Genomic DNA, 15,825 nt, shown 5'->3' on the forward strand with positions numbered 1-15,825 from the left:
AGCGGCAACAAAGGACTAAAGCATCTGGAGAGTTACAGAACAAAGTGTGGGATCCAGGAAGACCAAGACCAGAAGACACATAATGAGGAGATCATGAATAATTTTTATTTTGGGAGTCTGATGCAGGAGCATTTAGCCCAAGGAAAATCATTGCAAATAGTAGACATAGGGGGTCATGCATTTTAGGAAATATTTTTCCTAAGTATCAAGTTAAGGCAATATTTAGGCCTTTAAGTGTGATTTAATTAGATAATGGGAGAATATGTAAATGCTCTCAAAAATAAATAAATGAGAACATGAGTGGTAGAAATCAAATCCAACTCTTAAATAGTTCCATGATTCTAAGAACAAGAGAGAGCTTTTAGGAATTAAATGGGAAGCCAATAAGAATACTTTTCTTTTTTAAAATAGAGGAAAATATGGAATGGATAAAGTCTCAAGGAGACTTATCTGCCATATATGTATGCATGCAGAGAGCTTTAGGGATTTTTTTATAGGGGTGATCGGATCCTCCAATGATCCAATCCAATGCATTCTTATAAATAAGTGAACATGCGGATTCAATAGGAGGAGGCCACTAATAGTAGAATTAGGCCTGTTTTTGTGTGAGACCGAGGTGTCTCTGATGTAACCTGTGCTTTTAGATTAATATATACAAAGCTTATTCTTGTTTGTGTCAGTATGTGTTGAAGTATTTCAGGAATGAATTACTATGAATTCATAGGTTTTGTAGGTTGTAGGCAGAATTCTGAAGGACGTAGAGGGATGGAGTGATTTGTAGGAATCACCATGGATTTTGAATCTATGTGAAGAATAAGCAGAGGAAGAGTTGCATGATTGAACGGAATTGAAAGGGATCATCGAATCCAATTGGAGCATCAAAGTGGCGTAGCAGAAGCAGTGAAGGATTAGAACCTTCAGAACAACCAAATCACTGAAGAACTGAAGAAACATCATAAAATTTATCAATAAAAGGAATTGCGTAGAAGTGTAAGTGATGTACAACAGCCATTAGATCTCGTAGATCTATGGATGAGATCAAATCGCAGTGGCGGAATCCCTTTTTAAGTTATCGGAATGAGTCTTAAAGAATTGCGTGGAGCAAGAAGCAATTAATCATGGACCGCTGGATCGTGGCTAGATCAACTATCACGATTAAATCACATATCGGCGATCGCAGGCACCAAGGGTCAGTAGTTAGGAATGTTGCGATATCGCCAATAGCGATAAGTGCTAATCGGTAATCGGAAGTTTGGGAGGTCGGGCTATAGGAGAGCGTGAAGGTAGCGTATAGGAGGTGGACCCGATGAGAATATGAACGCGAATATATGGAATTTGAAATCCGACATAACGGTGAGGAATAGGAATTCCTTTGTATTCCCAAATAATTAATATTTTGATAGTTTATAAGGCACGGGCTTTTAACATGAAAACATGTCTTAAACGATCTGATAGGGGAATATCAAAGTCGGAGGGATGATGGCTAATTTGTATATGACCACTGGATATTGCGATAGCTGATTGCGATTGCGATAGAGTTTTTAACCTTAGGTTCTGTGCAATAGTCGTACGAAAGGTGGAGGAATGCATGTTTGGGGTATTTCTCCTTTATAAATGTGTTTATAAGTGTATTGCGCAATTAAAGCATTGTAAATTCCCAAAAGGAAGATTTGAGACAACCTGTAATAAGAGAAGTTTTATGAGGGTAGATTGAGTCCCAAGAGGAAGTATTGGTGGGGTGATTGAAGTTCCATTACAAAGGAACTGTGTAAGAGGGCCACTTGACCATTTATGATCTGAAGGTTTGACTCCTTCGTTGATTTGAATATCCTAGGACAAGTGTAGATGCATTATTGATAAATGCATACTGTTGGTATGTGCGGGTGGTGTAGCCCTGCACCATTGATCTATCATGTTTTGAGAGGGATCAAATCTCTAGAGGTGCAAAGTTTTCCTTAAGTTCTATACTCCAAAAAGAATGTTTGTGCCGCAAGGCATTTGATCACTTAGGTGCGATTATATGAGAAAGAAGTGTCTATTCTATAAATGTTCGATTAGAACAAATATTTATTCAAGTAGGCAATATTATAAATTTTAGTTTATATAAATAATTTTCTTAACCTATGAATGATTGGATAAGAGTTGATTTTCTTTAGTTTGGGGTAAAGGTTTATGACTTTTTCCTTTTAAAATTTTGATTTTAAAAGGACATATATCAACTCCACATTGAGCATGGATAAAATTACACATCACCCTCATACTAGATGGTAGAAAGTGCTTCTTGGCATAAAAGTATACTCATTAAGGATTCAACATGTCACTTATGAGAATTTATCCTGAATAGAAAAGATAACACATTTTTCAGCCACTTATACTGAACTTTATTGACAACTCTCTTTATACATATTTTTATTCATTACATTTTTACCCATCACAATATCTTAATTGGTATTTAAACTAAATTAAAATATAGAGCACATTAAATTTTCTAGAATATTTATTATTGACATAGTGCCATGTTGAATTATTGATCGGAGAATCCACAGTTTTTTCATTTTTGTACCAACGTTTCAAATCCCAAATGGGATCCATCTTCAGGATAAGAGAATGATGATGACAGAAGAGCAACGGAGAAATGATAATAAATAGTGATGAAGATGAAACATTTGTAATAACCAACTGTCGGCTGAAATAATAATTTTTATTTAAATTTTTATATAATTTAATATTAATTAGATTTTTAAAATTTTTATAAAAATATTAATTTTAATTTTTATTAATATTATATATATATATTCTTAATATTTAATTTTTTTTTTTGATTTAATATATAATGTTAATTTGTTTTCTAAAATTTTTAATTTGTTTTAATATATAATATTATTAATTCTATCATGAAATAAATTTTAACCTAAAATGAAAATGATTTTTACCTAAGGAAATTTAAACCTAATAAGGAATAAATTTTGAAACTAGGGAAAATTAATTCTAAAAATTTTTAAATAAATTATTATTATTATTTTAATTTGAAACTAGGGAAATATTAATTCTAAATAATTTAATTAAATTATTAATATTAATATTAATTATATTAATTATATTATTATATTATTATTATCCATTATAATTTCTAAATATATTAATTATATTATTATTAATATATTATATTAATTATATTATTATTATTAATATATTAATTATATTAATTAATATTAAATATATTAAATATGTTATTATTAATTATAATATTATTATTAATACTAATTATATTAATAATATTATTAATATTAATTATATTATTAATATTAATTTGTATATAATATTAATTCTAAAATGAAATTTATTTTAACCCAGGGAAAAAAAAATTTTAATAGAAATTCTAATAAGAAATTTGATATTAACCTAGGGAATATTTAAATTATTAATATTACTTACATTAATTATATTATTAATATTAAAATATTAATTATATTATTAATATATAATTAATATTAATTAATTATTGTTAATTATATTATTACTAATATATTAATTAATATTAATAAAATTAATTATTATTAATAAAATTAATTATTAATTATATTATTATTAATATATTAATTAATATTAATAAAATTAATCATATTAATTATATTAATTATTATTATTAATTAATTATTTAATTATATTAATTATATTATTACTATTAATTATATTATTATTTCTCAATATATTAATTATATTATTATTAATATAAATTATATTATTAATATTAATTTGATTTAATATATAATAATAATTCTAATATGAGATTAATATTATTATACCTAGGGAAATATTAATTCTAAAGAGAAATTGATATTGACCTAGGGAATATTAATACTAGAAGGAAATTAATTTAATAACTAGGGTTAATATATTCTAGAAATTAACCGAAATTCTATACCTAGATCTAAATGAAAACAAAGACTGAAGACACAAGAAAGGAGAGGGATAACTTATGTGCTGAGGCCCTTACCAGGGGGTGCGCTTGCGATTTTTATTTCCTTGATCAAGGGAAGCCAGCTACCGCTAATCTCCACGCCATTATCTCTGTTTAGATTATGAGGATGCTTGATAATTTCAAGCGCTTCTCTGATCTTTCGTCTCTGATGTTGCTCTTCCCTAGCGATAATTGATGTGTTTTCCAGACAGATATGGTGTTTAGTTTTTAAGGAGTGCTCAGCCAGGGCTGAAGTACGAGATCTTTCGTTCTTCCATGTATTTTATCCCCTTGATTATTCCAAATTCCATAAAATTCTTTATTCTATTAAAGTGTTCCATTCTTTATTGATAATAGAATGGTAATATCGTCTAAGCTCTTCCTACGGTGTTGAATATAAATTGTTATTAGGTCTCAAGATCCAAAATGGATCACAGCATATTCTTTCATCATTTTTATTTCTAAGCTGAATAAATAGAGTTGTGAAATTATAGAGACGTTTTTTAGAATTAATATTGAAATTCACTACACAAAGGAAATTATAAGTTAACCTATGTTTTGACTACCTCAATACCAAGTAAAGATTGTTTCAACTCCCATAATTCACACACATGGTGTTTGTTTGGGAGGAGGGGGCATTAATAATGTTATTTTTACGATGTTTTTCCTCACTTTCACCCCATATTTCCCTCCATCGCCACCCTCACCTTCATGGTCATATGATAGATCTAAATAGATATGGAGTTTCAAACATAATATAGACGGTCACAAACCCTTAATATGATTGATAGGGGGGGAATAAAAATGCTAACATTAGCCATATTAACTACGAAGTCATGTTAAAAATTAAACCATAAAGGAAGAAACGATTTTTTTACTATTGTTTCCATTTATTTTTCCATGGTTTATAATAGTAAAGGAGTGCAATAGCAACATTAAGTAGAATATGGGAAGAATGAGATCATGTGGTAGTTGTCCCAGCAATAATTTCCACCTACTACATAGTGAGTGATTATCTCTATGTTGTGTTTAGCATTGTAAGTCCAACAATAAAAGCCCAAGGCATAGCCCTTATTTCTTCCTCAAGTTTTCACCCACCTGGGCTTCTCTAAGGTACATGTGTTGAGTTCAATTTGTCAATAGTGTGCTCTTTTTACTACTATAGCCTTCATCTTATCTTCTCAATTATTTTCCATAGTTAAAGGAGTATGGTTCTAGTATTATAAATTAATCATAAATATTTACTATATAGTTGATCATAATCTCATTGTTTTTGCATTAGCATTTTAAATAAGTGTTGCGACAAGTAGTCTCGTGGAATATCCCAACAATTTAACTTAGTTGATCTCACAAAGATTTTACCAATTTTTGGTTAGGTCATATTAAACTCTAAACCCAAAGGATTTAACTTATCGACAAATTTATCCATTTAAGTATGTGCATCCTCAATAAGTGACTTACATAAATCAAAATTATTAGACATGTTAGGTATTACTTTTTTGATCACTAATTATATTGAGGTAAGATGATGTGAATGCTACCAAATATACATTGAGTTGGCCAAAATGTCTAACAGATTTGCTATTTTCTGACTTCCATGAGAAATAAGCTACTTAATAGGAGAAATCTACCTCGTATGCATAACTCATTTAGTTTAGAGTGGTATTCTCATCCTTTTTAATAATGTAAGTCTCTATGCACTCATAACTAATTGTTGTAGCAAATAACTAGTTATATTGCTTGTCAAAAAGTTTATGATTCAATTATGCTCCTTCTCTTTACCCAAGACTTATTAGATCTTGTAATTAAATATCCAAAACATTCCTTATGCATCTTCAATAAAAATGTAGCATTTTCTGCACATCCTAGCAAATCATAACCAAGAAAAATAATAATAATAAATAGGTACTAAAAAGGACATCCTTTGTCTTGCAATATAGGTAATTGAAAAGGTATTGTTTGTCTTGCAAAATATAGGCAATGAAAAGGACATATTTTTTCTTTCAAAATATAGGTATTGAAAAGGAAGTCCTTTGTCTTGCAACTCCATGTAAACTTCAATGGATTTAATAGTTAAAGACATGTAAGTATCAATCAACTTGTACATTATCTACACAAAACACTTTTAAAAGAATAATGCTCCATTTTTAAAATAATAATTCTTATGTTTTTTTTCATTTTCACAATAATAATTCGAGATGTAAAGAGGCCAAATTTATTATTAATTTATTTTACAGCAAAGTTTTGCATACAATTGTTTTCCTATAATCTTATATATATTCATCTTTCTCAATTATTAATTGGGGTTACCTTAGGTGGTTGGAAGAAATGATTGGAATTCTCCCCACCTAAATTCCATTCTTATAGGGGACATGATGAATTTTAATATAACACAGGAGTATTTGTGGAAAAAAAATTCAACTTTCTAAATTACTTTAATTTTATTTTTCTTATATATTTAATTTTCATAATTTTTTTAAAATTACTTTCTTTTTTCATATATTATATTCATAAAATTATTATTAATATTATCGTAATTGTTTAGTATAAATATAATTTGTTTATAATTTATCTTTTTCAGTAAAAAAAAATAAAAATCTTTCTATTATATAAAATGAGAAAGTACATATATCATAGAGATGGATTCTCAAACTCATTCTAAAAAACCTAGAAGTGGGATGCAATATCAAATATCTGCTTGTAGTAGATAGGAATCAACCTAGGTCAAGACAAAAAAAACCAAACAAAGAGCCAAAATAGTGAAAACAAAACTTGTTGAGGATCAATCGAGAAAACTGGGGAGTGACAGAGAGCCCGAGAGAAAAAAAATAACTACTTAAATAGGGATGAGGCCTTCCCATATCTAAATGTAATTTTCAAACTGATGGAAGATTATATGATCAGGATGAGAGGTGCAACCCATTTTTGAGAGGCAATCTACTTCACTATTTTGGGTCATGTAGATATGCAGGATAGATAACTGATGGAACTCGGTAGACAAAGCTTTGATGTGGAGATTCCATGGGTCATGAGCTAAAGAATTTAAAGAGCCCTTGTCATTAGCCAATTCTATTATTGATTTGGAACTCGGTAGACAAAGCTTTGATGTGGAGCTTCCATGGGTCATGAGCTAAATAATTTAAAGAGCCCTTTTCATTAGCCCATTCTATTACTGATTTGGAGTCACAAAAAATAATGATGTCCATGAGTTTCAACCACATTACATAATGAAAGACCCCTCAAAGTGCCAGAAATTCGGTGTAGGTGTTGGATCCAAAGCAAGAGTGCCAAAAGAATATATAAAAGAGCTTGGGGCCAATATGAATAACCATACCACATCCACACGAATCATCAAAAAATTCCCAAAAAATATTTACTTATTAGGATGAGATTACATTCACATAATTGAGAAAGTATACTTGCCATTAAAAACAATTGAACATTTTCCCCTTTTGCAAAATATTTATAATTTGATATTTAAATATCCCCTTAAACATCCTTATTCTCCCCATGACTTTTCCATCTTATATATTTTTAATGTATAAACATAATAATATTAATAAAACTATGAAACCTGGATCATTAGAGATGTGATGGTTGATAATGTGAGCAAACTCACCGCACCCTTTTAGGTAATTATGCTGAATCACACTTATTTGTCTAAAACAACCAGTTTTCACTTATATGGGATCACTTTATCAACATCAGAAAGGATGGTGCAAACATGCCTCTTTCAGTTTTTACTTATTTAGGATTATTACCTCAGAAAGGATGGTGCAAACAAATCTTATTGGAAAATCTTGAGGGATGTAATAAGGAAATAAGTTTATAATATAAAAAAAAAAATACATTAATTCTTTTAAATAATAAATTTTAAAATAAAATATGTATAAATATTAAAATAAATTTTAATGGGTTTTCAATTAAAATTGGAAATATATATATATATATATATATAATTTTTTACTTTATTTTATTAATAATTGCACCAATAAATTTCAAAATGTTTATTAAAAGCACTAAGTTATATATATGTATAGATGTGAGTGAGGTTTGAGTTTGTAGCATCTCTAGAGAATCCTGTAGAAAGATTGAGCAAATCCAGAAGCTTTTTATAATGTATAACATCAAAATTAAAAGCAACACACCCTATCCTATTCTGCGTATAGAAGTGGGTCTTTCCCCTATCGAGAGCCTAGTTATGACTAGGCTTCTGTTGTACAAGCACAAACTCAATAACTCAGGAGACCATAGACTTCCTAAGCTAGCTTTAAATTCCAACCAAAACCACCGAAGGCTCAAGCGAGGTTGGTATAAAGACACTGCGGCCTCGTTGAACCATTGGGAGATCGATGAGAATTTTGCATTGAAAAACATTAAAAATATTGTTAGTTCTAAGTTCAAAGAAAAAATGTGGTGTGAGAAAGATTTAGCAGCTAAAATAAAATTAGGATATTATAAGGAGGTCATCAACTCCACCCTAGAAGATCAAAAGTATCTCTCTATTTTAACTAGCTCAAAGAAGAAAATTAATATAGCCAAGATTAGAACAAACTCTAATGAGCTCCATAGTGAAACGGGTAGTTGGGAAGTTCCTAAAACACCATGGATGGAAAGATTATGCCATCTCTGTGAGAATACAAACATTGAGGATGAAAATGACTTCCTCTTAGAGTGCCCCGCGTACAACCACATTAGATCTCAGTTTCAAAATCTCTGTTGTAATACTGACCTTCCTAGCCTTTTATGATGTCAAAATTATAGTGAGCTTAGAAGGCTTCTCTCCGAGCTTTTTGAGCATAGGAATAAAATCTTAAATCAAACTAAATAACTTGTTTCTTTAGGTTCGATAGACCAAAGTTTGTCGCACTTGAGGTTAACCACCACCACCACCATCATCATCATATAACTTACTTTAATATAATTGTAAATTAATATAATATTAAAAATTAATATAAAAATTTAACATAAGAGTTCAATAAATTTCATGGAATCTATTTAAAAAATAAATCAAAATTAATTGAAAGTAAAATGTTATAAAATTAAATTATAATAAAATATTTTGATTTTGAAATGAGTTTTAATTTTTGGAAAACCCGTTATGATAAGCTATGGTACTGGCCTATGGTATTGTAACAAATCATATTTACAAGTTGATATTATCCATGATAAAATAGAGGCAAATACCCATGGTTAAGAATATTGCTATAATGTCACTATTATGTTTAATTTATAAAATGTTATAAAATTAAATATTTATAAACTATTTTGATTTTGAAATGAATGATGATTTTTTAACATATTTTATTGATAAGCCATAATATTGACCCATGATATTGTTACTTTTTAGTTTTTTTTTTTAATATAATTTTTATGTATATTTCACTTAAAACCATATAAAAATAATCATCCATCAATTAAAAATAATAATTTACATTAAAAAAATATTTTCTTTTAAAACTTTAATTATCTTTATCAAATTTATTTAAAAAATTCAAACCTTATTAAATATAAAAATCTTTTTACTAAAATAAAAAACAATATAATTATAATAATAAAAACATTAAAAAGTTAAAAAAAAATACTAATTATATTAATCTAAAAATTATAAAATTTGATACCAATAAAAACATGTTCATGAGTGACTAGAAATATATATAAACTTGAACCACTTATCGATTAAACTTGAACCACTTATCGATTAATACATATTAGATACATTCACTCCGTCAATTCGTTGATACATGTAAAAGCTATGAATAAGAATTTTTAAAATATTCTTTTAGTGGGGTTGAATCAACGATCAATTAAAAAAACATTTGCTAATATAATGTTTTTTATAAAGTTTATAAAAATATTTTAGACATATGTTTTTAGTTTTTAGAAATATTTTGGAAAAAATCATATTAGAAAATCTTTGTGATGAGTTTCGAACTAACGAGTATGGTTCATCGTCACAATAAGTTGAAAAAATCAGATGATGGCTACATGTTAAATAGGGATAACAAATCTTCCAAAAATTAGGTTTGACTCGAAAAATGGCTATATTAGACTCAATTGGACCAATGCCATAATTGATTAAGAAACGGTTAGATTTAATAGGTTAAAATTATTTAATTATAATAATATTATCAATGAATTAAAGTAAAAATATTAATATTTTATAATGCACTTTAATACATTCTTGGTTTATTTAATAAGTTTTATAAAAATATTATACTACATCTTATTAAATCATTATCATAACATTATAATAGTGGTAGTATTTTCATCATTATAAATTTTTAGCGAAAACTTACTACTCAAATCTAAATATTAATCTTATAATGGTTAATATTAATCCCTTATAGTTAGTTATAACAAGGGTAATCTTAGTTATAATGATATTATTAATGTATAATATTAATGTTTATTCAATACGAGTGATAGATGTTTTAATATAATGATATTAAGTATTACTATAATATTATCATAGTAATAATCTTACTATTATAAATCTAAATAGTAATCTTGTAATATTAACCCATTAATAATAAAATATTACTTAATTTAAAGATAATGTTAAAGCAATACTATTAATATTGACTCATATTAAACATTAATAATATTATAAACTTACTATTACAAATCTAAATAATAATCTTGTAATATTAACCCATTAAGTTAGTTATATAATATTAACCTTAATATTACAAGATTACTATTTAGATTATAGTAGTAAGTTTATAATATTATTAATGTTTAATATGAGTCAATATTAATAGTATTGCTTTAACATTATCCTTAAATTAAGTAATATTTTATTATTAATGGGTTAATATTACAAGATTACTATTTAGATTTATAAGAGGAAGTTTATTACTATGATAATATTATATTAATACTTAGTATCATTATATTAAAGCATCTATGACGTATGACTGACATTAAATAAATATTAATATTATACATTAATAATATAATTATAATTAAGATTACCCTTGTTATAACTAACTATAAGGGGTTAATATTAACCATTATAAGGTTAATATTTAGATTTGAGTAGTAGGTTTTGGCTAAAAATTTATAATGATGAAAATACTACCACTATTATAATGTTATGATAATGATTTAATAAGATGTAGTATAATATTTTTATAAAATTTATTAAATAAACCAAGAATGTATTAAATGGCATTATAAAATTTTAATATTTTTACTCTAATTCATTGATAACATTATTATAATTAAATAATTTTAACCTATCTAATCTAGCCATTTCTTAATCAATTGTGGCCTTGGTCCAATCGAGTGTAATATAGCCATTTTTCCAGTCAAACCTAACCAATGGAAGATCTACCATCCATATTTAACATGTAGTCATGATCTGATTTTTTCAACTTGTGCTCACGATGAACCACACTCGTTGGTTCGAAACGCAGGTTCTAAACGCATCCACAAAGATTTTCTAATGTGATTTTTCCAAAAATATTTCTAAAAAGTCACATTATTCAAATACATATTTTCTTTTTGTATAATAAGTTAATATTATTTTAGGATCCACGCCATTTCGAACTTTTATCTAAGTTCATTATCTAAGTTTATTCTTGTTTTGATGATGAACCTAGATAAAAGTTAGGTCCATGGGAATAGTTTAAATCATGAACGAGAGAAGCATCCAATCTAAAACAAATACTATAATAATTTAGTTTTTCAGCATTCTTTAATACTACATTAAGAAAAGTATAAAGTTTAATGATCATAAAAAATTTATTCTATAACATATTGCTTTTAAATATTTAAAAATTCGGTAATTTTTTTTTTTCAAACATCAATATAATAAGTATATTATGATTTTAAATTATATATATATATATATATATATATATATATATATATAAACCAACTTAAATCTATTTTAACCTCCAAGCTATTAAAAAATAAAGGGATTTATATGTAAATGTTTCTTTAAAATTTGAACTTTAATTTTAAAAGATGTTTGATTTCAACATATATTATGTTTATGTTTATGATTTATTAGTGAAAATAGAAAAAATATTATCTTCTATCATTGACAATTTTTAAAAAATTAGACTCTATTTATAATTGATTACATTATTAGGTGTTTCACAACTTCTTGCATATCTAAGTGACAAAAAGTACATAATTACTTATATACATGGAAAAATGTAATAAAAATATCAACATAAAACCATCTTAAACTCTAATCTATCAAACATGTAGAGGGATGAAATTTTTTAAAATATAGTTTTTTAATCATTTAATAAGGAATTAATACATGATATAAAATTAAATGATCAAGAAATTAAGCTTTATAAAATTTGATCTCTAAATACTTGATAAATATTAATTTAAAATAATAATTTTAACAAAATGTTTTAAAATATAAATAATATAACTCTATCCAATCTTAAAAGTTCTAATATTTTATATATAACTTTTTCACAAGACTATATTAATTATATATAATTAATTACTCTTTTTATAATTTCACCAACATCCCACATACATACATTAGTATCAAAATTAAATATTAATTTTAATAAAAATGCACATATTTATTAATATAAAAATGAGATATTTACTCTAATAAAAAAATATATTCATAAAATGCATATTCATTGCATTTAAATACTAAGTGGTAATTACAAATTCTTCATTAAATTTTCATAGCCACATTATATAAATATATAACAATGCATATTATTTTTTTTAAATAATCAAATTTTAGATATTATGTGATATTTTAAAAGATAGTTTAACTAATAGATGAAAATGTTATTTTTCATTTTTCTAATTAATTTTAAATAAAATTTAGCACAGGTTTTTAAAAACTTGAATTTAAGTTATTTAATCTGTAAAATTTGAATAGCTTATTTTTTATTTATATATTAAAAATATATTTTAAATGATGAAAAATTACAATCTTACTTAAAATTACATCACCTAATTTTAATTTAAAAAACTATTTTATCTATAATTAAATTTTACATCTTCTAATCCACTCATCAAACCCAAAAAAATATATATTTTCATATTTTCACCATGCAAATCTAAGAGCTGTGGAGGTTTGTTCTTTTGTCTTGACCTCCAAGGGCTATGGAGGTTTGTTCTTTTTTCCGCCTCTTCCTCTGTTTGCTACCATATAACTGTAGGAGGGAGTAGGACGGAGTGGAGCTCCCTCCTCCCTGTGTCTCCATAGATGCTTGATATTCTCTAATGCCTTATTCGTTAAACCCTAGAACCAAAACTACCTACTCCCGTCACTAAATTAACTATGTTACTTCAAATGTCATTAGTGCACCTAATTTTAATTTAAAAAACTATTTTATCTATAAATTAAATTTTCCATCTTCTAATCCACTCATCAGACCCCAAAAAAATATATTTTCATATTTTCACCATGCAAATCCACAAATACCATCCCGCTTAGTTGATAAGAACCAACTACCAAATTATTTTCTTTTATACATTTTTAAATATATTAGACAAAATGGACCAAATCATTTTATTTATAATCTTTTTAAATATATAATAAAATATTAGACAGAAGAAATACAAATATCATTGAAACATGAGTTTGCGATCCGAGATCGAATTACAATTATGTGACCAGATATTATCGTCCTTTTGTTCTACGAAATACTACACACTCTCATTTCAAATTTTCCTTCCAAAACATTTGGAATATAAATTCAATTTACCCACAAAAATAATTATATCATATACACGGCCATCGCGTCTGGCAATATCTCCTTTTTCATAGTACACGTGGCAAAATTATACGTCGTTATTTTCAAATTTATTCTAATAATTTTTATTTTAAAAATTTAACAAATTATTCACTTAATTGATTTTAAAGTTAAAATTACATGTCAATCTAAATTTAAAAGATGAAATATTTTTCATCATAGAAATCAACTTTTAGAAAGACTCCATTACTTTCTTAAATGACCAAATTAATTTTTGTGGACATTCGTAGTCATCCTATATTATAGATTAAATTTTAACTAATTCAAATTAGTTTATATATATATATATATATATAATTTTTTTTTTTTTAATATAACCCGTTATGTTAGGTTTATGTTTGTTTAATGAGTTTAAGATATAAATGTAAATTTATAAAATTGAAAAAACAAAAATTCCAAGTCATTAAATTTAATGAAAAAAATTATATATGTAACTATATTTTAAAACAATTTAAACTAGTCTACATTCAATGCATATATAGATTTATTAAATTTTTGGAGGAATTTTGTTGGTTAATGTGTAATTTTTTTAATATAAAATATGGAATTAAATGATAAAAAATATTATATTTTGTTCTTATTGATATTTAATAAATCTAGATTTAAAATAAATTTAGCTTGGTTAAATATAAACTAATCTAGATCCATTTTAACTCCAAATTTATTAAGTATTTAGAGAATCAAACTCTTGAGGTGTAGATCTTTTTTTTCTAGTTTTACACTCAAAAAAAGAGTTTGCACCTTGAGAAATGTTATACCTCTTTACTCTTGTAGATCCAAAGTTAAGATAGATATATGCCAATTTATATTTAGGAAAAGTTATATTTAAAATAAGAGTGAAATCAAATTATTGGTTTTCCACCCATTCTAATTTCAATTAAAACAAAACACATTATATTATTACTTTTAATTATATTTGATATTTCTTTAAAACCCATATTTAACATTAAATTATACTTTTGATTTTATTGTTAAATGTTTTAAATTTTATTTTTCCCCGATAATTAACAAACAAACATTCATTACATTAAAAATTAAAAATTACAAGTCTATGCTTTAATGCAACATTAAAATAAATAAAAATATATATAATTACACACATCACATAAGTATATAATTACACACATACGTATGTATATGCATGTGTCAATATTTATATAAAAAAAAGGGTCAATATTTAAAAAATAATTAAAATTAAATGGAACTAGATTCATTTTATATTCAAATTTATCAATTTCTAAGCTTAAACAAATTTGTTAATATGTACAATTTTTTAATACAAAAATACATAATATGAAATTAAATGATAAATTTTTTTGTCATCTAAAATTACATTTAAAAATAATAAAATAATCTTACATTAACAAATTAAAAACAATAATAAATAAATAAAATTAATGTTGATCATCTTCACTTTAATTTTACATCATTTTATATAAAAGGAAAAAATAATTAAAAGTGAAAAAAATAATTCACTTTTTAATATAAGAAAGATATGTAATTTTTTCACTCCTCAATATGGAGTTGACATAAACTAATAGTATGATATTAAAATATGTGTAATTCATTATATATTCACTGTATATATGTGTAATTCATTATATATCAACTTTAAATTCCAGTCAAAACCAGGTAAGGCTCAAACAAGGTTAAACCATTGGGAGATCGACAAGAATGTTGCATTGCAAAACATTAATAACATTAAAAATATTGTTACTTCTAAGTTCAAAGAAAAAATGTGGTGTGAGAAAGATTTAGCAGCTAAAAGAAAATTAAGATATTATAAGGAGGTCATCAACCCCACCCTAGAAGATCAAAAGTATCTCTATGTTTTAACTAGCTCAAAGAAAAAAATTAATATAGCCATGATTAGAACAAACTCTCATGAGCTCCATAGTGAAACTGGTGTTTGGGCAGTTCCTAAAACACCATGGATGGAAAGATTATGCCATCACTATGAGAATACGAAGATCGAGGATGAAAATCACTTCATTCTCACATCCAGGATGAAAATCACTTCCTCTTTTTAAAATCTTTGTTGTAATACTGACCTTCCTAGGCTTCTACGTTGTCAAAATTAGAGCGAGCTTGGGAGGCTTCTCTCCACTCTTT

The sequence above is a fragment of the Pinus tabuliformis genome, chromosome 6 (assembly GCF_031772625.1).
Source record: "Pinus tabuliformis cultivar Carrire ecotype Pingquan chromosome 6, CPIR1, whole genome shotgun sequence".
Classification (NCBI taxonomy): domain Eukaryota; kingdom Viridiplantae; phylum Streptophyta; class Pinopsida; order Pinales; family Pinaceae; genus Pinus; species Pinus tabuliformis.